This window comes from Protopterus annectens, chromosome 4.part1 (genome assembly GCF_019279795.1).
Source record: "Protopterus annectens isolate FY-2018-M chromosome 4.part1, PAN1.0, whole genome shotgun sequence".
NCBI lineage: Eukaryota > Metazoa > Chordata > Ceratodontiformes > Protopteridae > Protopterus > Protopterus annectens.
The window spans coordinates 22,833,718-22,856,331 of record NC_056734.1 but is presented as its reverse complement, the minus strand read 5'-3'; positions in this window follow the sequence as shown (position 1 = coordinate 22,856,331).

Genomic DNA, 22,614 nt, shown 5'->3' with positions numbered 1-22,614 from the left:
AGTCTTCTAAAATATTCCTTACTAATTTTTATTCACATTTGTTCATGTTTTATTGTTGATCCTTCATCACTTCCCAAATATTTATACACTCCTTTTTGCTCAAGTTCTTTTATATCACATTCCTGTCCCAAACAGATGTTTTCTTGGTACTGCAGCTTTTTTGCTTTAGCCCGTTTTTGCCCAATTATTTCAGCCAGTAAAGTTTCATTACACATGCTCTAAATCAAGTATAAAGTAATGCCTGAACAGTCATTTTGGCCATTTATTACAAAAAGTGCATGAAATGTTTGTAGAATGTTATGTTCCAAAATTGAAACAATGAGCATGAATGGGTACATGAATTTGGAATATGAGGAAAACTATGGGCAGAAAGGTTGACATACATTTTATGTTTATTTCATGTGAAAGTCTCTGAAACACGCTTCATGCAGGTTAACCCTGCACTTGGCACACATTTTTGTTGTGTTCTTCTTACAGGCTGCACATCTATTTTGCTTTTCTGCAGGAATTATTCAATTCTTTATGCCATCTTTTCTCACTTGTTGGGGCACTCTGCTCAGAAGCTCTTTCGAGCTTTTTGGTCTTCCACTTCTGGAAGCCTCAGTGCCATACTTCTGTAAATAGAGAGCAACAGCCCCAGGGTTTCAGTGTCCAATGCTTTCAACTTTTAATACAGTTGCCAGGAGTTATGCAGACTAGTTTGAAGGATGAAAAGGAAAACAGGCCACCACCACTTCTTTAACCTTATTCCAACTCTATAATTGTCAATGTTCTGATCCATTCTATCAACTCCTTCCATGTACAACTTGTACTTCTTTACAGAGTTTGTTTGAAAAATGGCCATTTTGGATTTTTGGTTGGAGATTCATCTTTTTACAGAAACAAGTGGCTCAATAGGGTCAACACTGGTAATCATTGTGACAAGTCGATTATCATTCCAAGCTACTACCAAGGAATTGGAATTTCTGTCTAACAGAAATTCATATACTTGTTCTTTGAAACTCTTCTTCTGCATGATTGTACAATTCTCAGTCCTATTAATCATTACAGTTCCAGTGTAGCCATAGCCCATGGAAGACAGTTGTCTCAGTAACTGGGAGCTGAAGAGCCTGTCATCATATAAGTGGAAAGGAGCATTTGCTGGTAAAATGGGAACCGACTTCATTACAACTATTGCACCTAGTCCAAGCACCAGATACTCAGGGGGTCCCTTTCAGATGACTGAAGTTTTAAAACTTCGATTTTCATATGGCCGAGACCATATGATTGAAGTTTTAAAACTTTGAATGTTCTTAACAGAGATCTGCATACAGCACAGAATGAGAACTTTCCCTTTTCCTCACTGTAGTTCGATTTCAGAGTTGATATATTTAAATAGTAGTGGGTGTGGGGGGTGCAGGGGGGGTTCCCCCTGCAAAAATGTCCAGGAAAATTTTTTGTTTTGTTTTTCTCTTTCTTTCAGGTGTTCAGAGTTTTGAAACTTTGATCATATGGTCTCAGCCATATGAAATTCGAAGTTTTAAAACTTCGATCATATGAAGTAGACCAATTCTCAGGAGCCACTGAGGCACCCTGACATGGCTTAAGTTGGATCAACTATCCCAGTCTGTGACAGCAACACCAAAATTTATAGTTAAATTGTGTAGGTTTTCCTTTTAGGATCTGTTTGGCACCATGTCTACCGAAATATGAAGCCATGCTTTCATCAGTTGAGAGATGCTGCTCTAGAATAGCATATTTCCTGTAATGATCATTCAACATAGTCATAAGCTGGTGCATCTTTACAAATTGGTTTCTGGGATTCAAATTCCTGTTGTCAGCACAGTGAAATATAACTTCATCATTTCAAGGTGATTATGCCTCATAGAGTTTGCAACAGCTGGAATAAATGCTTCTGTGTCAGCTTCCCACATCATACACCAGAGTGGCAAATCCAGATATTCAGACAGAAAACAGCATAATTCACCAAGGTCTATTTCAAAATCGTGATCTCCTTTTAATGTTTGTCAATAAAGGGTTATCATCTCTACCTCATAATTGCATATTTCTTCATCGAAGTATAATTTAGAAAGGGAAACTGTATCAATGTCTCTTGGGAACTGCTGGATTCCTAAATCAAAATTTGGAAAATCAGGCTTCAGGTATTTTCTCACCAAACATCCTTTCCTCAGATGCTACAATAACTGTTTCCTCTTCGGATGAGGTTAATCTAGACTTTGTCTGTCATGTGTTTTTTATTTTTTATCCCTCATCACAATGTATGGAAACAGTTCTTTTGCATTGTCTGCTTGTAGTGAGCATATTTTCTTCCCTTCCATTGTCATGACTGGATCCTTTGAGTTTTTCCTTGGTATGCTTGGCTCTGCTTTGTGATTCACATGTTGCTCTTGGCAGCAGCATTGTGGAACTCTCATCTTCCTCTGTTTGTCATTGATTTTTAGACTTTCTTTCCTATTCATCAGGAGGCAAAGATTCTTCATTGCCATCCACTGTATTACCCATATAGCTGGAGCCATGTCAGTCTCCAAACCAGTTACAAGTGGCGTCCCACAAGGCTCAGTCTTGGGACCTCTCTTGTTCGATATATACTTCTCGGAGGTACAGGCCAACATGGAAGGACTGTGGCTGACCAAGTTCGCAGATGACTGCAAACTGGGTGCTATAATAGACTCTCCAGCCGACACAAGCATCCTCCAAAAGGGCCTCATAGAAACAGACAACTGGTGCCAGAGCCATGGCCTCAAGCTAAATGCCAAAAAGTGTATAGTCATCCCCTTTGGCAAAAACAAAGTGCCCACAAATTACCACAGAGGTGGTAATTAATTAAGTACAGAAGAAGTAATTAGGGACCTGGGGACCCAAGTTGATAGCAATCTCTCATTTGACAACCACGTAGCCAAAGTGGTTAGAAAAACATTTTATATAGCCCACCTAATCATGAAGAGATTCACATCTAGATCAGGGGAGGTCATCGTGCCTCTTTACTCATCCTTCATCAGGCCCATAATTGAGTACAATGCCCCTTTTGGGATGTACCTTACCAGACACCTGCAGCAACTGGAAAGACCCCAAAAGTACCTCACCAAGAGGATCAAGGGGCTCAAACAGATGCCATATGCTGCCCGGTTAAAGAAACTCCAGCTCTACTCAGTGGCATACCACCTGCTCAGAGGCGATCTGTGCCTGACGTATAAAGCCATGTCCAACCCGGAATTAATGGACATACTGCACCTCAGAAAATCCAAATCCCATCGAGCTACGCGCTCGAGGGACTTAACCCTCAGCACTGAAATAAATAGGACATGCTGGATGGACAGATTCATAACCCAGAGGCTCCCTTCACTCTGGAATAAAATCCCAATCCAGGTTAGGCAGAGTCCCTCATTGACTCTCTTCAAGAGGAACCTTGATGAGTGGATGGGAGATCGTAGGTTTACCCCGGGTATCACTTCTGTGTCACTGTTAGACAGAGGCACAGTATACTAACCTCGAAAAAGGGCATAGCAAAATTAATTTAAAATGGGTGGCGAAAGCCATACACACTCTGGCTAGGCTTATAAATGCCCTAGGGCAGATAGCCTAGTATGAACCTATGAACCTTTGAACCTATGAACATGTGTCTCCATTGTGTGTAATTACAGCATATCCATGGGCACTGAGTTAACTGCCACTGAGATTGTTGATGCTCCCAGACCTCTCTTCATCTATGCTGTCTTCTTCTGATTCTTTTCCACCATCCTGTGGAGCAATGTATGTATTTGAATGAAAAATATCTTCTTCTTCTATCATGTTAAGCACTTCCTTGACAGTGTAGTGCCTGAAATATCATTATATCTTATAGACACCAATTGTGCAGAAATAATTGAAAACAGTATGATACTAAATGCATGTGCCATTTCTCATATTACGGGTTAGGGTTATTGCAAATGAGAACAAAGGCATATAATATAGGCATATATATATATATATATATATATATATATATATATATATATATATATACTACTGGGAGGGTAGCCCGGAATTGATTAGGCAAATATGATGCATCTTCTATCATCTTCTGTTTCAGATTTCAAAACCAGAAATTTGAAACATTGTGTGCCATGCCATGTAGCCATTCATTCTCAGTGTTCCATTTTCGGAACATGTGCAAAAAGTGCTGTATAAAGACAATGGCCCCACATTAAAACATTTTGTATGCAGAGGTACATTATTACAGGAGCAAAGTATAAAACACAATACTAAACTTTCTCTTCAACAAAAAACAGTGAAACAATTGACTTACGTAATGCGTGACATTCATGCACTAGATTTTGTAATGAAGTAAATTCTTTCTCCTTGAAATCACAAGCTAATTAATAAAACTTTATCCAATGCAGCCAAAAACAGTAAATTGAAGGCTAAATAATAAATTTGGACTTCCTGTGTGTCACAGTTAATATTTACTCTCCCAAAAAACAGAATGTTCCATTTCTGGAACCCTGGTCTGTCTGTCCATGCCATACCTAGATTATTCCCCTTTATAAACGGGTTGCTTTTGCACATTTATCAAGACCAAATGACATTCTTATATCATCTGAAAAAGTTTTGACCACGTGTAGTTGTGTTTTCAGTGCCTCATCTGATGAACTCTACAGTTTTAAATCATCTACAAAAAAAAAAGATAAGAAGTCTTTACATTTTGTTTTTTTGGAGCCAAATTTTAGCCATAATCTAATCAGTTAAGTAGGCAGATTAATGGGTTAAGGGTAAGGCGAAAGAGCAGAGGTGACAGAGAGTCATCCTGGAATATCCCTTTTTGAATTTCTGTCCCTGGAATAATAATTTGTCCTTTATCATGGCTTAACTAGAAAATGGTTTCCCACTTTTTCATGGATGCTGTAATAAAATTGATCAGTGTAGGGTGTGTTTTATCCATTTTCAAGCAATCTTTTATCCATGGATGTGGGATACTATCAAATGTTTTTTGTAGTCTGTTTGTCCATGCCATACTTGGATTCTTCCCCTTTATACAATTCTCTATTAGGACTTTATTTAACAACAAATGATCTTTTGTTCCATATGACTTTCTTTTATTACCCTTTTGTTCTATTGCCATTATTGAGTTTTCTTCTAAATGATTATAGACTCTTTCGGCATCTATTCCAGTGTATAGTTTATACATTGTCAGAAAACAAGTTATTGGTCTATAATTGTTAGGGTAGCTTGCAGGTTCACTCTTAAGTGGGAGCATTATTTTTCTTGTTGATAACCAGGCTGGTGTCTGTTCGGGTTGCAGATATAAATAGTTCTTACTCGTAGCTAAATCTTCAGGTAAAGATGTTAATATATATTACCAGAAGTTAGGCACAACATCTGGGCCTGAGATTTTCCAATTAGGAGCTTTTCTTAACTTTATTTCAGTCTCTCTAGCCATTACTTCATCCCATTTCATATCCTGTGTATTTCAACTTGTTATTGTTTTTTTTACTTCTTATATCAATTTAACATCATTGTTATGCTCCACCGAATCTTCATAGATATTTCTCCAAAATGTATCTAGTTCTTCTTTTTTGGTGGGGTTTCAATTCCTTTTGCCTTGTTTCCCAATTCTCTATAACACTTTTTTGGGTCATCAATAAATTCCTTATTTTGTACCTTTCCTTTGTATTTATCTGCATATTTCTGCCTGTGTTGATATTTTTAGTTTATTATTTGTGATAGTGCATGATAGATCCTGATCTGTTCTGATAATGTGCATTGCTTTTATCACGTCTATCTTTCTGAGTAATTTTCTTGATCTGTTCCCTCTTCTATACTCTTCTAACAATGACCTTTCTTGTCTTAATTTCTTTTTGTAGTTTTTTCTATTTGATACTTCCATGATGGCATTCACTTTCTCCCCTTCCTTTCCCTTACTACCCTGTGCTGTTATGGTAAGACTTTATCTGTTATTAATTTAGCTGCACAGTAATATTTCCTATTTACTTCTATTATACTGCATGAATCTCTATGGACAGTCCTAATTACTGTGTTCATTTCTTTTATCAAAATTCTAACTTTTTCGGTTTTATTGACTTTTTGTGTCTATTTCTTTCATTCATTTCAATATGTCTATCCATCTCTATTAAATCAAACAACTCTTCTCTTAGATAATTTTCTTCTAAACTGAGGGCACATTGTTCTCCATTTCCAGTGGGCATTCTATCGATTATAGGAGATAGGAGATCCAGATTACCTAACTCAACATACTATAGTCCCTCACTGTTCAACCCAATACAATATTCATAGGGGGGGGTCTCAGTTACCCCTCTATAGACTGGGAATCCTACATCACTTCTAATGCACAAGCCAAGTGATTACTAAACTTTGTTAATACCAACATCATGGAACAGTTGGTCCATTTTTCTACCAGGGGTATAAACATTCTTGACCTCAATGTTATGAACATAGAGGGCCAATGTTCCTAATGTCTTCACTCATCAGGTCTGACCATAAGGCAGTATTACTTGAAATAAAAATTAACTCTGGGGATCCAATGAAACCAAAAACCTTCAGGAGCTATTCCAATGTTAACCTCTCTCTCTAGTAGGCAACACTTTGGCTAAATTCCAAACACCCCAAACCCAGGAAACACCACAGCTTATGCTGAGATATTTACAAAATGTCTGTACAGCCATATTGATAGCTGTATAGAGAGAGTTATGCCCACTCATATTAAGAATAAGACAAACTCAAAAGACATGCCCCTCTGGTGGAATCACAATATAATTTGGCTATACAATAAACGAAAGACAAATCTTGCCTAAGCATAGGAGGAAAAAAGACATACATACTAAAAGCCACCTGACCAATATAAATAGGCAGCTAAGAAGATTAATTAATATTTTAAAGGCTAAATTTGAAGGAAAAAATAGTTTTTCAGGCAAAGGAAAATTACAAAGCATTCTACAGCTATGTCCGTAATTTTAGGGGAAATATGCAACAATGTCAGAATTTATAGTAAACGTCATCACCCACACTGAACCAGAGTCCATTGCCAACCTTTTGGCCGACAGATTATTCTCAAATCCTACCCCCACCCCCCCACCAAGTAATTATCACATACAGTAATCCCTCCAACCATTACTAGGGAACGGATCATCAATGCACTTCCAAGGCCAAAAACACTACATCAATGTGCCCTAATAACATCCTGGGATGCTTATTGAATAACATGAAGCATGACCTCTGTGGTCCACTTGAATCATTTTTCAAATGGAGTGTACAATCAGGTCATGTTCCCAATAAATGGAAAATGGCTACAGTCATGTCCCTGCACAAAGGAGGTCCAACCACTGATCTTGGTAACTACAGGCCCATAAGTCTGACCTGTCTCATGTACAAGGCCATAGAAACAATCATCATGGACATGATAAATGAGGACATAGGTAATCAGCAAATGCTGGACTCATCACAATTTGGCTTTGTTAAAGGAAGGTCATGCCTATTAAATCTGGTGGAGTTTTGTAATGGGTCATCAAAACACTGGATGAAGGCAAGACTGTGCACACAGCAGACCTCAACCTGACCAACACTTTTAATACAATACCACACTCAGGCATTATCAACAAGCTCATTAATTTAGGTATAAACCCTTTTATCACCCACTTGATAGCCAACTGACTGATTGATAGGACCCAGGAGTCAAAATAAGTGATTCCACCTCCACCAAGAGGTTATTCTCCAGTGGAGTTCCCCAGGGCTTGGTGCTAACCCACTCCTTTTTGTCATCTAATTATCTGAAAGGAAAACAAAAGCTGAACGTTTATGGCTGACTAAGTTTGCACATGATTGCAAGCTGAAGGTTATCATCAAATCCCCTGCAGACACTTGCATTGTTGAAGAAGGTCTATCTCTGACTAACAAATGGTGGCACAGCCATGGTCTTAAACTTAGTGCTAAGAAATGCATAACTGAACCCTTTGGGAAATCAACTATCCCAACTAAATACCGTTTTAATAATATGCCCCTAAGAGTGGACCTAGTGGTCATGGACCTATGTACACACTTAGAATGTAGCCTTAACTTTGACCACTATGTGGCCACAGTGGTGAGGAAATCTTTTCATGTTGCACAAATTATAAGTAAGGGTATGGCATCTAAGTCAAAATAGGTCATTATCCTACTGTACTCCACCCTTATCAGGCCAATCATAGAGTACAATGCTCCCTTTGGTATGTACCTGACCAGGCATATGCAGCAACTACAGTGACCTCTAAGGTTCTTTGCAAAAAGAATACAAGGCATAACAAGCTTTTTGCAGAGTCCCTTAAAGCCCTTTCCTTGTAGTTAGTTTACTATAGATTGCTGAGGATTGATCTATGCCTGGCTTACAAGACATCCACAAACCCTGCACTTATAAATCTCCTGCATATTCACAAGTCAAACAACACCAGAAATACAAGGTCTTGGGACTTGAATTTTCTCTGTGACTTAAACAGAACTTGCTGGAGAGACAGATATGTGTCCCAGGGACTGTCCCTCCTATGGAACAAGCTTCCAATCCATGTGAAGTTGAGTTTGTCTATTACCCAGTTTAAGTGTAACCTAGACCAGTGGATGGGAAATAGGAAATTTGCACTGGGCCTGGCACCTGTGTCCCTTATGGAGAGAGGTAACTTATAAATGTCTGACCCACAATGTCCTATTTGCATACAAGACATCATTATCCCTTTGGAAAAACTGGGCTAGGCTTAGAAAGATCCCTCAGGTCATTATCCTAGTAGCAATCTATGAATCCATGAATCTATGAGAAAAGCTCCTGCTTGGAAACCCCTTGGTCCAGATGCAGTGCCTAATATTTGGCTAAAAGTGTTAACATCTTGAAGATTTAGCCTTCAGTATGGACTACTTATATGCACATTTTGAACAGACACCAACCAGGTTAACAACTTTAAAATGATAGTCCTTCTTAACAGTGAAACTGTAAGCCATCCTGAAAACTATAGACTAATAACTTGTCTTGGGATGGTGTACAAGCTATGTACTGGAAGACAGAGTTTATAGTCATTTAGAAAAAAAAATAACTTAATCAAGGCAATAAAACAAACAGGTAAACAAAGAAAGTTATATGGAACAAAGGATCATCTGCTGCTAAATAATGTTATAATGGAGAATTGTAGAAAGGGGAAGAATCTAAATACAGCATGGACAGATTCCAAAAGAAAGGCATCTGACAGCATCCCACATTTATGGATAAAGGAGTGTTTAGACATGTTTAAGTTACCTGCTACATTGATCAATTACATTGCAATGACCATCAAACAGTGACAAACTACTTTGAAATTATGCAATAGCAAACGGTAAAATATTATCCCAGTAAACAAAAAATCAAAGGGGATATTCCAGGGTGATTATGTGTCACCACTGGTGTTTAATCTTGCCCTTAACCCATTAAGTTGTTTAATGAACAGATTAGGTCTTGGTTGTAATTTGTCTCCCAGAAAACAAACTTGCTTAAAGATTTCTCATCTACTTTTTGCAGATGACTTAAATTATTTAGTTAATCAGATAAGGATTTGAAAGCACAACTACAAGTGGTTAAACCTTTTTCAGAAGCTATAAGAATGATATTTGGTCTTGATAAATGTGTGAATGCAATGTTTAAAGCAGGAAAGTTCCAGTACCAAAAAAATATCAGCCTAGGACTTGCATGTGATACAAATAAACTTAAGCAGGAAGGAGTGTATAAATATTTGGAAACTGATGAAGGATCAGCAATAAAACATAACAAATGTGAGTAAAACTCAGTAAAGAATATTTTGGAAGACTAAAACTAATATTGAAAACAGCCCTGGCATCTAGAAATAAAGTCCAAGCTATTGAGCAGTTTGCCCTCACTGTTTTAACTTAAAGTTTTGGTGTGATTGACTGCCCTAAAGGGTATTAAATCAGCTAGACAGAAAACAAGAAAAAATGCTTCATGCTTATCAAATGATATATAAAAATCAAATGTACACCAAGATAATATATCCCTCGTTCTGAATGAGGTATGTGTCTCTTCAAAATTGATTACATGTTTAGATCTTCATTTGTTTGACTGTATCTATATCTGCTGAACTCATCTGATACACACGATGTGAAACTTTTAAACATTTTCTTGGAAGTCTTAGATGACCTCATTGTTTAGTTTAGCAGAAGCATTCAGGTGGCAAGTGGGAATGCAAATCTAACCAAGCAGACAAAAATAAGACTGTGACTGAATGTGTCAAAAAAAAAAAAAAAAAAACAAGAAAAGAAAAGAAAATAGACATAATATAAGGAGAAGGATCAGATGTGAAGGAAAATAATATAGAAAATCTATAAATATTGTAGCAAGTATAGACATCTCCTGGAACAACCTCATGTTGACCAGGATTCGATGCTGGATTTGTTAAGGAGAGGTGAGTTGAAATGAAAAGATGAAACTGATAATGGCAGCCGAGGATAGTGGACTATATACACATTGGTTTACAACGTCCATTGATCATGTGAGACAAAAAGACAAATTTAGGTTCTGTAAAAAAGAACTGAAAACAGTTGCAAACCTTATTGCTGGGTGCAATACATTCATGTCAGAGGGCCTGTACACCGAAAGGCACAATATTGTCACAAGATTGTAGCACTGGGGATTATGCAAATGCTACAATACAGAACTAATTGTGAAGCATTGAAAACAAGAACCACAAAGCTTTACAGAAAATAATGTGTACAATAACAACACATGGGGTCACCCATTACCAAGAACTGAAAAAAATGGCTGCAAGAAAACTAGATATAGTAGTTCATGAAAAAAGGATAAAAAGTAGCATTAATCATTGAAATTGTTACTCTTAGAGATTACAGTGTCTCAACTACAGAGAGACAAAAAGCCAAAAAATTTCAGGATTTGCAGGCAGAAATGAGACCTATGTGGAAGAAAGATACCCAGGCAGTTCCAATAGTAATAAGAGCAAAGGGTCTCATAAAACATAATCTACAGTCATATTTAGATATGATACCAGTGCATGTAAGTTCATGTGAATTACAGGAGTCAGTTCTGTGCACAGTGCGGGTGATGTGAAGAACACTTTTGGTTAATATCAAAGACAGAAACAATACTAATTTCATTAACTTTAATCCTACCCTGATTTAAGCATGGGGTCCATTCCCTTCAAGGTATTAGAAACCCAAAAGACCTTCAGAAATTAAACCAGCAGTGAAACATTTTATAACATTGTACTATTATTTGAAACACTGGAACACCACATTACAAAAGCCTTGTTCTTTCATTTATGTTGCTGTTGTTACCACTGATACAATGCCATATCTCTATAACTTTGTATATTATTACTGTTCTATGTATTTTGCGCACACACACACATACACACACACACACACACACACACACACACACACACACACACACACACACACACACACTTTCTCTATCAAACATGCACACTCAGGTATACATGAACTTGTATGTAAGAAGTCATTTTCATTAAGCATTTTGATCAAACCAAAAATGGTAAGATCAACATTTGCTACAGGAACAATAATTCTGTTGAAGCAAATTACAATGTAATATGTTATTCTGCTCATATTGTAATAATGTATTGGTTACAAGCAACAGTTAGTTTGCTCTCATGACTGAAGAGACAACAAATGAAAAATAAATAGTAATGCAAAATACATCAGCTAGAAAATATAGAAGATATACACTCAAATAAAAAGAAGCAAACCGTCACTTACTATTGTTTATGTATTTTGAAGGAGACGATTAACCCCAGGGTCCAAGGGAGTAAACTATTTTTGAAAAGGATGAGGATACATATACAACTCAATAAAGGCCAAGGCACAAAAAATAGAATCTTTCAAACAGACAGTGACTTTGACTGTAACCCAGATTTGAAGCATACGTATTAAATATTTTCACTATTTCATATAAACTAAAACTAGTTTGCATTTCAGTTAATGAAATCAAATGTTATAATATTGTAGCTGTAATTGGCAAACAAAATAGCTTCAGTTAAAATACAGACATCATATTATTTTTGCCATTAATGAATAAGTAATATGAAAATTACAAGAGCACTGGGAATTCTGATTGTTGATATGGTAAGGGGGGATGAAAAATAAGGAGCCTGTATACATCGTGGATTACTGCCCCATACAGTAATGACTTTGGGTCACAGTCTGTGTGGAGTATATATTTGTGTCACTATTATTTTATTTTATTTTACTTTTGAAGGTGCTCTGCTTTTCATATAGACCTCCCCAAAACATGTCAGAATATTACCATTAACCAAATTGTCTATGAAAATAGTTTTCAACTTGTTCTTTTTTGCCCGGATATAGCAATTGTCCATGTATATGTTTTTCCCCCTTGCTTATCTTGTGTTCATATATTCAATACAGATCCATAGACCAGCCCATTTACCCAGCTAATAAATGCATGAAAAAGAAGAGCATTGTGGATTCTTTCTACCTTCAAAAAGCTTCCTGTGAAGGAAAGACATCCAAGCTTGAACATTCTTTTACTGAAAATGTCACAGCATTAACTTTGTTTTGTATTGCATAGTTTTGAGCTACTGTCAGTTATAAAATATAAATGAAGTTTGCTAAAGCATTGGTTTATATAATTAAAGACCACAAGCAATAAATTCCCCTTTTATAAAAGCTCCTGCTGAATCATTCATTCATGTTTCATACAGAAGAAAAAGAAGAAGATGAAGACAAAGACTACTGTTTATTATGTGGGGAAATAAGGTTTGGAGCAGACCATTTTGTACTGAGACATCTTCAAGAGGGGATAGATAAATAGAGTAGCTGTAATTAAGAGGATAAGGGGAGGATAGGGTTAAATGGGATGGAGGGATGTTTGGGAGGAAATGAGGTAAGGATAGGGAGGGGCTTAAAGGGTTTGTTCAAGTGTAACTGAGGTAGGAGTCACATTTTTTATGTGAATGTGCTATGGCAAGTGACATCCGAGAAGACCTGTAGGTATTCCCAAAGATGAGGTAGGCCTCGCGTTACTGGTTAGTGGCTGGCTATAGGAGGTAGGTAAATCATATAGGTAATAAAGTTTTTTTTTTTCTTGCAAGCCAGGCTACATGCTTGCTCCAATAGGTTTGAGGGTGGTTATGGTGAATAAGCACATGAGGGTCATGTTTCCCCTGGCCCTTATACAGTATAAGGGTGGTAGGAAGACACAGTTACCACTATGGGATAAACCATGACACCCCAACTTTTTACTAGTGTCCTTCTGAATGTTAGCATGTGAATAATGGTTTCACAGCATGCACAGCAAATTGTTAACTGCAATGGGGAGGATGGGAGATCAGGGCCATTGCTACGCAGATGTGGCTAGTTGTGATGGTTACATTTTCTGTTCCACTTACTCAGCATCTACTGCATATTAAAAAATGCAGACCTCTCCCTAGCTTTACTTTTGTAGTACAAAAAAAAAAAATCTGCTAAATGACGAGGTGTTTCCTTCTTAGGCCACAAAGTATGGTGGTTTCCAGGCAATGTAATTCCTGTGAGTAACAGCTGCTCCTGACAAAGCATGGGATTCTCTTTGGGTCATACACCTCACACGAACAACTCATTACCCTTTTTTACCCCTACATTGCATGGATGTTTATGTCTGAAGGAGCAAAAGCAGCAAGTAGATATTTATTTTAAGTTAAGAACTTTGACGTCTGCTTGGCTGCTCCTGTTTTGGAGTGTGTAGAGGGAACGGAGATGTCCCAGATGTACTTCTGTCAAGGGATGGTGGAGTGTGTGTGCCCACCAACAACCCTCTCAACTGTCCAATTTTGTAGAATGTCCACATTTTGCCTCATAATTTTAGTCTGGTCCTCATAAAATTTGTGATTTTCAGAAAATCCATTGCTGTTTGAAGTTACTAAACAATGGCATACATTTGAGAATCGTCTGCGTAGTTGCCCATTTCCGGTATAGGATTGTCAAGGTTATTTGTAAGTGGCAAGATATACATTTGCATTTTAATAGTTATTAAATAGCTATATTTTAATAGTGAAAGGTATGGATTTGCAGTTTAATAAACAGTGTATAGTTATATTTTAATAGTTGATCTGTGTTTTATATTTAAATGTAAAAATGTTGATCTAAATTCAAAAGTTCTTTAATGTGTATGGCTGGACAATAAAAGGTCTGTACGAAATGAGTAAAGCATTCTTGGCACATGGGTTGTGGCGTGAAGTAATTTTGGGTGAGCTGCACATGTATTTCGTTCATTTTATTCATAATTTTGGGCAGATACAAGCAGCATAGGTAAAGCAATCAGAACGTGTTTTTATTTCTAACTGCATGGCTCCAGTGACGGTAAGGATTTGCATAGGGTAGGATAAATAGGTAGTATTTTGGTCTTTTTTATACTATCGTGGCTTGTGGTGTAGAGAGCTCTCAAACTTCCATCTCCAAAATGAGGAGCAATAGGCCTCATAATATGGAACAAATGGGCAAAATGTGGAATGCATATTCATTGCTTACTAACAACTTCATCTAGGAAGGTCATAGGATGGTTAAAAAATACTGGTTTTATTTTTATAGAAAAAAACAGAGAGATCTTTTAATGAATTAACATGATTCCTGTCTATTTACCATGGATATCAGTTAAAAATTCCTAACACTGAGTTTATGACGGGCCTTTTCGGTGTGGAAATTCGAGGAACATGAACTTTTAGGACTTCAACTGAGGTACATTCCTCATAAAGAGGTACACTTAAGAGATATGGTGGTGTATCCTGGGCTTGCAGTAGGGATCACAGATCAGCAGACATTTTAGCAGGTGGTGGGGGACTGGTTAGACTAACTTTTGGTTGCACAGCATGATTTATTCCGGCTAAGTTGTCATGTGTTGGTGGGGTGGCAATTTGGAAAAGTGGAATAGGATCTTTGTAGTGAAGGAGCATGTGGTCTTTTGGTATTGATGGGCTTTTCCTGATGTTTCCTTTAAGGGCTTGGGAGGTTTAGTGATTGGCTCATGTTACAGCCTGATCAAATGCTGAAGCCTCATATCAGCTAGATTTTCTTTGGTGATATAACATGATATAACTAATATAGGGACTAGCTATTGATCAAGTTTACTTGGGGGCCAGGTGTGGGCAGGTTTTGGGCATTTGTCCCTCAATTTTTGTAGGACTTTGTACGAATTTCTTCTAAAAGATTGAGAGGTGTGCTTTGACACCCCATGGTAGGACTTTAGCTTTTCCTTCACAGTTGCTCCAGTTTCCTGGCTGTGTCCTGGCAAATTACTGGCAAATTATTGAAGATTGAAGGTACAGAGTAATGAAAAACAATTTCTCTAGGTTTACGGCACAGAGAGGTAAATGTGGCCTCATGTTTGGGTACAGTTTCATAAACTGTGGCTGGGGAAGTCTTGGCAGGAATGGTGATGGACACTTTAGTGCGGACTGCATGCCTGGCTATGACTTATGCTGCTTTGGGATCTGCTGTGCTTGTAGTTTTGACTTTGTAAGGGCAATAGTTGAAGGTTGTCTCCATTTGGCCACATTTATTGCTCTGAGATTGAGAGGGGAGATCTAAAAGGTTGAGTTCACATGCATTTTATGGCGTGTGGGATGCAAGTGGGTTTGAAGCCAGGTATTGGCAGGAAAGAGAAATAAGAGATTAAGACAGGTCTTTGCTCTGTGGTCAGGGAGGGGTGGATTTTGCTGGTGGGAGCAGGTATTCAGGTTGCCAGTGGGGTCAGCTGGGTGCACAACATGCAGTTCAGTTGCTGATTTATTTTTTAAGGAGGTCACGGGTAGTGAGTCATACTTTTTCACCTGCACAGATTTTACAGAATGGCCAGATTTGCTTCATAGTTTTGGTCTATCTTTCATGAAAAGTGGCTCCTTGGCAAACCATGTCTGATTACTTCAGAGATGACATTTGGGGTTCTCATATCTGACAGGGCATAAGGTAGCCAGTGTAAGAGGATCATTCATTAGAAGGTGTTTGCTAACTAGACACAAGTGGTCAGGCCTGAGGTTCATTGTTGTTTCTGTTCTTGTAAAGGCAAGGTGATTAATCTGTTTTCTTTTGCAGATGGCAGGGGTGTAGAATTGAGTGGCTGTGGTTCATTGTTGTTTCTGGTCTTGTAAAGGCAAGGTGATTAATCTGTTTTCTTTTGCAGATGGCGGGGGTGTAGAACTGAGTGGGCTGTGGTTTGTGACCTGAAGGAAGGGGATTCAATGTGATGGAGCCTGTTTTAATGGATGTCATGGGCACTTGGGGTTGTGTGCAAGGAGGTCAGAGATGGGCGAGCAGTGGTTAGTGCCCTGATGAAATGGATTTGAAAGGTAATGGATTTTGTTGCATATTGTTTGACTGTTGGAGTGGTGCACCATGAGGTGTAGGGGGGAGTATGTTTGGGGCAAGGTGACATGGGGGGTTGTTTATAAGGATTTGGGGGTTTACAGGTAAGGTAGAATTATAACAATCATAGGAGCACAGGAAGCTATGAGGTTAATGGTTTAGGGTTTTTTAGGCTAGCCAAGATCAATGGTTATTTCCACACACTGCTCTTATTGTCCTTTGAGGGATGTGGGTAGAACTCTAAGGTGAGTTTAGTCACTCATCCAGTTTGTTTGGTAGTGGAATAAGGAGGTATTTGTTGTTATTATTGTATATACAAGGCAGTGTTGTGTCAAATGCGTTTTTTTTTTCAGAGTTATGGGTTACGAAAGTTGCATGTCAGCCAGTTTAAGTGGGTTACTGTGGTAGAGGTTAATAAGTCGGTGTATTTTACCAGGGTGTTGCCTTTGTGTTAATTCACTGGGATGTCCTCTGGGATAGATGGATAGGGTTGGTCATGGGGATTGGCATATTTGTTGACACATTTTGCGGTTTTAGCTTTCCCCTGCCCTAATTATTGATTAAGAACTTTGTTGAGAAACCTCGTGGGATGGTTAAAGTGATGGCTTTATATATAGAAGAGGCCTTTTGATGCAATTAATTTGTTTTATTTCACATGGGTATCCATCATATCATGAATGTGGGTGGTAGGAAGAAACTTTATGGGGAATTTTTGCTACAACGTCATTAAGTTTCATGGGGGGGGGTTTGCATTCAGTATTGCATGCATTTCATATGGTTGATAGAAGAGCTATGCTATTGGTGGTGCATAATGTCATTAAATATTGATTTTTGAGTGCATGGAGTAGTTACAGTTTTTTCTTTACAGATCACACTGAGGTCACAGATGGGGATGCACTCAGTGGGCATTATTTGGTTGTCTGAAGGAATATGGACTTGACAGGTGAGAGAGGATGTTGAGGAATCTATCGGCTGATGGAGCAGTAGGAAAGGAGTTCATGGTTTTCCAGCAGTGCAGCTGTATATGGTGTTGTTTGTTTGTTCATTGTTGTGTTTTCATTCCCGCAGCTGTAAGGTTTTTTTTTGTTTTTTTTTTTTATCTTGTGTGGGAAGCATCAAGGTTGAATTTCATACTGTCTTATTGGTAGCTGGTGTTTCTTCCTTGGAATGGGTCAGGTGGATGGATTACCATGGGAGCATACCAAGTTATGGTAACTGTTGAAGGAGATATTAGGTTAGCCGAGGCATGTCAGTTGATTAGGATTACATGATAGTGGCAGGATTATGGGGCTCGTTTATAGGAGAGTTTTTGGTAAGGGGGCTGTTATCTTGTTCGGGATTAAAGGGTTGCACTGAATAAGTTGGCTCAGGCTGGTGAGTTAGGTGGTGCATTTTGTTTAGGAGGATTTAGCTTCAGGTTATTGCATTTTTATGGGATGTAAGTTTGGATTATTTTACCACATTCTGGACAGTGATGGCTAGTCACTGACCTTGTGCATCTGGTGCCAGGGGGAATTTCAAGTTTGGGTGTACATTGTGTTTTGTGGTTTGTGGTTCATTTGGGGTCATACTGTTAAAGGCCTTGATGGTGGTGTAAGCAGCTTGTTTACATGGGTATTGGTGCAATGACGATTGCAAACCAAACACATAAACACACAAAAACATACTTGGAGGCTCTAAATAAAAATCTGCCTAAGCAGCAGAGACCTCCAAAGCAGACACCCAAGCAACCGCTACCCCAAAACAAAACACGTGCAACACATAGCTCACAATGCCAGTGTGCTGAACAGTCACAGCCCTTAAGGCTAAACAACACACCTGATACACTTGTAATAGGTGACTCTATCATCAGGCACACTGACGTCCCACTCACCAGGCTGAACAAGGAGAAGGTCATGGTGAGCTGCCTGTTGGACGCTAGGATCTGCCACATAACACAAGCACTCAGGTCACTCCAAGGCAAGTACAAATATGACTCAGTCATTGTCCATGCTGGTGTGAATGATGTGAGACGTACCTCCCTGGACTACATGAAAAGAGACATAGAGGAGCTCTCTGAGCATGTAGCCCAGGCCGGTATGACCCTGACCTTGAGTAGCATCTTACCCTCACCAAGAATGATGCCACAGTATGAAGACAAGATTATCAATTTCAACAATTGGCTTAAGTATTGGTGTCATTCAAAGGGGATCCAATGCCTGTCAGCCTGGGATGACATGCTCAACAAGCCACGATGCTTCACTAGGGACGGCTTGCACCTGTCACCCCTGGGCTTTCAGATATTGGCAAAGGCTCTTGCTACCCCCATAGTGCCTTTTTTAGGCAAGGCTCAAAAGACAAACCCACCTCCATAGGTATCACAAGGGATAAGAAACTAAGAGTAATGCTACTCAACGCCAGAAGTCTAAACCTCAAGATGCACGCACTCGAAACTCTCTTTAGCATGGAGAACATCGATATCTGTGCAGTAACAGAAACCTGGTTCAAGGCTCTCGAGAGCACCCCAGCTCTACCAGGTTATACCTCATACCATGCTTTTCGTCCCCAAAACTTGGACCGAACCACAAAAGGAGGGGGAGTATCAATATTCATCAAAGATACCCACACTTCCAGGTTGGTGGCACAGCACGAAGCATCAGAGACTATCCATGTGCAACTTACAGTGGGTAAAACTGCCTTCCAGTTTATAACCTGCTACAGACCACCCTCCCAAACCCAGGAACCCCATTCGGCCTTCCTGAGAACACTGGAAAATATGAAGGTCTCTCCAAACACCATTATATTGGGTGACTTCAACTACCTAACCATTGACTGGGAGCATTACTCTAGCTCCAACACCCTAGCCCAAAGGTTCCTAGAATTTATAAACTCAAATGCTATGGAACAACTTGTTACCACTCCCACAAGTGGGGAAAATATACTGTACCTGATCATCACCAACATGGGTACTCTATGCTCCAGACCAGAAGTGTATCCCTCACTGGTAAGATCAGACCGTAAACTAATCTCACTGGATATTCACATCCCGACCCCACCCCATGCCCAGAAAACCACAGTGAAAAACGTCTCTAAAGCAGATTTCACATTCCTCAAAACCAAGGTGGAATCCTTCAAAGCCCCCGGGCCTGTGGATAATACGGCCCAGACCACAAAATCCTTTATAAACGCATTCTATGAACACCTTCAGGAATGCATGGATCATGCAATCCCAAATAAAACCAAGACCCAATCCTCCAAAGGCAGATGTCCTGTCTGGTGGACCCCAGCCATAAACAAACTATACAATAGAAGGAGGAAGCTACTACATGATAGAGCAAAATCCCAAAAAGGGAAGGCATCTCTGATCAGTATTAGCAAAAAACTACGGGCACTCATAAAATCGTCTAAGGCCAGCTTCGAGAGAAAAATTGCACAGGACACTAAGGATAATCACAAGGCTTTCTTTAGTTATGTTAGGAACCTGGTTGGGAATTCCCAGATATGCTCAGAATTAGTCCAAAATGACAAAAAATACACTGAACCCACAGACATTGCCAACATCCTAGCTGACAGGTTCAGCGCAAACTTCTCCCCACTCCCCACCAAAGGGCTAATATCTATCCCAGCAGAGTGCTACCCCCCTGACATCTCAGATGCTCAGGTAAGAGCTGCCCTCTCCAAAGCAAGAAACACAGCATCAATGGGACCAGACGGTGTCCCGGGCTGCGTCCTACATGAACTCCAAGAAGAGCTAAACCCAAACCTAAAACTACTGTTCAATCTCAGCCTTACTACAGGATATGTACCCAAAGAGTGGTGTACAGCAACAGTGGTCCCTCTCCACAAAGGTGGTGCCTCAACGGATCCTGGAAACTATCGCCCCACAAGTCTCACTAGCTTGGTCTTCAAAGCTATGGAAAGGATCATCATGGACCTTATAAATAAAGATATTGGGGACCTGCAGACACTGGATCCTACCCAGTTCGGCTTTGTTAAGGGCAGATCCTGCCTCTTGAACCTGGTTGATTTCTTTGAAACAGTCACCAAGGCCATTGACAAGGGGAAGGTGGTCCACACAGCCTACCTAGACCTCGCAAAAGCCTTTGATACAATACCCCACTTGGGCATTATAGATAAGCTCACCAGCTTAAATATAAACCCCTATGTCACTAGATGGGTTGCAAACTGGCTCAAGGACAGAACCCACATGGTTAGAATAGCTGGAGCCATGTCAGACTCAAAACCAGTTACAAGTGGCGTCCCACAAGGCTCAGTCCTGGGACATCTCTTGTTCGGTATATATTTCTCGGAGGTACAGGCCAACATGGAAGGACTGTGGCTGACCAAGTTCGCAGATGACTGCAAACTGGGCACCATAATAGACTCTCCAGCCGACACAAGCATCCTCCAAAAGGGCCTCATAGAAACAGACAACTGGTGCCAGAGCCATGGCCTCAAGCTAAATGCCAAAAAGTGTATAGTCATCCCCTTTGGCAAAAAAAGTGCCCACAAATTACCACATAGGTGGTAATCCATTAAGTACAGAAGAAGTAATTAGGGACCTGGGGACCCAAGTTGATAGCAATCTCTTATTTGACAACCACGTGGCCAAAGTGGTTAGAAAAACATTTTATATAGCCCACCTAATCATGAAGGGATTCACATCTAGATCAGGGGAGGTCATCGTGCCTCTTTACTCATCCCTCATCAGGCCCATAATTGAGTACAATGCCCCTTTTGGGATGTACCTTACCAGACACCTGCAGCAACTGGAAAGACCCCAAAAGTACCTCACCAAGAGGATCAAGGGGCTTTAACAGATGCCGTATGCTGCCTGGTTAAAGAAACTCCAGCTCTACTCAGTGGCATACCGCCTGCTCAGAGGCGATCTGTGCCTGACGTATAAAGCCATGTCCAACCCAGAATTAATGGACATGCTGCACCTCAGAAAATCCAAATCCCATCGAGGTACGTGCTCGAGGGACTTGAACCTCAGCATTGAAATAAATAGGACATGCTGGAGGGACAGATTCATAACCCAAAGGCTCCCTTCACTCTGGAATAAAATCCCAGTCCGGGTTAGGCAGAGTCCCTCATTGACTCTCTTCAAGAGGAATCTTGATGAGTGGATGGGAGATTGTAGGTTTACCCCGGGTATCACTTCTGTGTCACTGTTAGACAGAGACACAGTATACTAACCTTGAAAAATGGCATAGCAAAATTAATTTAATATGGGTGGCGAAAGCCATACACACTCTGGCTAGGCTTATAAATGCCCTAGGGCAGATAGCCTAGTATGAACCTATGAACCTATGAAATGGGATTTGAAAGTGATTTCATGTGGTTTTTACTTCACTGGACAGTAAACAGGCTGCAGTATGTCGTGAGTGTATGCTATTTGCTTTGCATGGTTTCAAGTGGCAGTGGGCTCAGTGTTTGCTTGTCTAGTTGAGATATAGATTCTGAGCGTAATTACAAAATTTTACTAGTATGGTACTTGGGTAACAGAGTATGGGTATACTAGGCTTTCAGTTTATGGTTGTTATTTTAACATTGTAGAGGGATCAGTGGTTTGTTTTAGCTGTTTAGGTAACTGAATAGTTTTGTTGCTGTGATGGGGATTGACAGGTGACGGCATGGATCCAGTTTGGTTAGGCAAGATCGGGTTCACCGAATGATATTTGGCTTTATGCCTTTAATGGGGTTTAGGTTGTGGGAAGTTTGGTCGGTGAGAGGGGGGAACAGCCTGGTCAGGCTGGTGGGCAGAGAAGAGGGGTAGGCTTGCCCTCTTCTGTTCCCCCTCTGGTGTTGGATGTGCAATTCAATAAGTTGGGAAGGAAAGTGAGCAGTTGCTCTGTGGATAAGTTAATAAGCAAGCAGAGCTGCTTATTTAATTGGTGGTGTAATTCAATAAATTGAAGGTGAACGGTGTAAAGCTGCCTTGTTAGTGCAAGGATAAGTGAGCATGTGGGGGGTGCTGTTTATTCAAGGGTGGTGGTTACGCTGCCCTTATGGTTATTTTATTTTATGTTTACTTCCATGGATGTTATTATCACCTGTGTCATGCTTTTGGTTGAATGTAATAACTATTGGATAACAATCATGTTTATGGAAGTTCAATAAAGGTTGTCAAATGTCATTCAGTGTTGTGTGTTTATTGAAGTGGACCGAGACAAATACATTTAAAAATGTAGGGATGCAGGGTACCTTGGTATAGCATAAGCTAGTTAAGACATGCAAGCGTCTAGTTCTAAAACAAATCATTCTTGAAGGTTGTACTTTGATTGGAACAGTAACCTTTATGCA